The sequence below is a fragment of the Pseudopipra pipra genome, chromosome 9, assembly GCF_036250125.1.
Source record: "Pseudopipra pipra isolate bDixPip1 chromosome 9, bDixPip1.hap1, whole genome shotgun sequence".
NCBI classification, from domain to species: domain Eukaryota; kingdom Metazoa; phylum Chordata; class Aves; order Passeriformes; family Pipridae; genus Pseudopipra; species Pseudopipra pipra.
The window spans coordinates 12,229,533-12,231,976 of NC_087557.1; positions in this window are offsets into that span (position 1 = coordinate 12,229,533).

Genomic DNA, 2,444 nt, shown 5'->3' on the forward strand with positions numbered 1-2,444 from the left:
TGCTGTAGGCGCGGTAAAAATCGTGCAGTTTGCAGGCTTGGTCTTTGGGACAACAGGGTTGTAAGTTACTGGTTTCAGTCACAGAAAAAAAACAAACCACAAAGACAGACTACGTTTAACCCCATAGTAAGCTCAGCTACATGAAAACATGAGAAAACCATAAATTGAAAACTTCGTTCAAAATTCAGTAGTGAACACCAGAAAGCTGAGTTTTAGCAGATGATCTGCAGACGTTCATCCATCTCTGGATGTCAGCCACTCACACAAAGCTTTGTTTAAATGATGCCATGCATTTCCAATAAAGTGTCAAAAGCAAAGTGTTACATAAGCAGCCAAGTGTTAGGTAATTAGCAAAACACAAAGTAATGGTCCTTTGGCTCTCAGGGTAAGAAAAACTGCACTGTCATTTGCGTGATTTGTACTCTCCTAAAACCTGAGCAAGTATCCCCTCAGTAAGTGAAAAAAATAAATCTGATGTCACTCAGTTTACTGACATACTAGATATGACTGTAGTTACCTACTGAACACGTCATATACTGTCCTTCTGTAACATTTTGTGATGCTTATCCTTTTTCAGAAAGCCTAAAAATTGGCTTAAAGTCTATTTTAAATCTGACTTCCCTACACTATCCCCAATTATATTTGACAAACAAATGATACATTTCTTACTATAAAACACCAAGTTTAAAAATAACGAAGTGCTATCTTAGTTAGAAAACTCAGACTTGTACATATCCTTCCAACAATCCGATAAATCATAATAAGCAAAAAAAATAAAAAAAGTCATTAAAATTGTTTTTATAATTATAACTGGCTTACAGGCTTTTTCACTCCATTTGCCATATTAAAAAAGTCTGTAGATGTACATTTAAAAAAATACCAGCATCAAAAAAAACCAACTGCCACTTGGCCAGATTGTCACTTGGGAACAAATAGTAGCAGTTGTCTTTTCATTAAGAAAACTAAAGTAGTGGCCAAGCTCAGTGACTAGGGCAGCACTACAGTATTTTATCAAATCCATATTTGGGAATACCCAGTCCCAAAACATGCTGGTATAAAAATTTAAACCAAAGCCTGCTCTTGGATCATGACACAATGGCATTGAAGTTGGCTGGTGCTTGCCTTTAAAGTAGTATCAGTTGATCTTCTCTAGCCTCAAACAGCAGTAACACTAACTACTGAAAAATGAGGAAGTCATGCTGTCAGCCAACAAGCAGCAGTCTATATGCAACACACTACAAAACAGTAACTCCACCCTATAATCACAACCAGATTTTAATCACCTTTTCTGTGAACATACATGCACGTGGCATCTTAAACTGCAATGCTCAAATCTGCTCAACAGATTCTTGCACCCACCCTGTGCTGTGTAACTCCCAGATCCCATCTTTCAGTCAGGAAAGTCTGGGCCAGGCAGGGGATCTGCAAGGTGGGATGGGGAGAGAGCCTGACAGAGCGCCAGGCAGGAGGCCAGAAGAGAGATGTGAAGTGGTGCAGCCAGATGAGAGGGTACTCTGCACCCACATCCCCAGGAGCAGCCAACAGGATGAGAAACCAGCAACAGGGATAAAGAAGGATCTGAAGGCTGGAAGAGACTATAAAGCTTAAAAGCAGTAATATATGTGGCTTTGTACTGCTATTTTTCTTTGCATCCAGTTTTTGGTTCCAAGCGCAAGAGTACACCCCTAAGCTCTGTACAAAATCAACATTCATGTTTCAATATCCCATCTGGAAAAGTCAGGAACCACCTATCAGTTTAACAACTGTTGTTTTTTCACATGAGAAGAAATCAAAATCCAGGTGCTCTATAGGAACAACAGAGTGAATGCAAGAAACTCTTCATATCTGCTATGAATTCGGCAATATCAGTGGCAAACATTTCTGCAAATCAACCTTCAGTAATTTTGTAGTGCCCAGCACTTACTACACAGACACTGTCAGCTTCAGAGGGCCTTGATTTCACTACTACCACATAACAGGTACCAAAAAAATACTTAAAATCCATACCAGTCAGTGGCAGCTATGATTTATCAGAAAAATGCCTGCCTTATTTTTTACTCCACAGTGTTCTGTTTGGAAAATGTCCTCTTAAAAAGTCTTCTGTTATAAGTTAACACCTACAGCATAGTGGAACTATCATCTGTAATACCAAGTATAGCAGATTTGTTTTGAAAACAACACTCAGATATCTGAGCAAAATGATTATAAATGCTAGAAAAATATGACAGACTAATGTTTCTGGAAAAAAACCCAAACAACCAAGCCATGCTGCACTAAGAACTTTCTCCCCCATGAAAACATACAAAAGCTACAGTAAGATAGTCAAAGATATCAGACTTGTCAACCTGGGAAAAGCATAATCTTAAATATGAAACATGGTCCTTATTTCTGTTTTGGGTATAGCCACCAGGAACAACTATTTTCAGTATTTGGAAAGGCAAAAA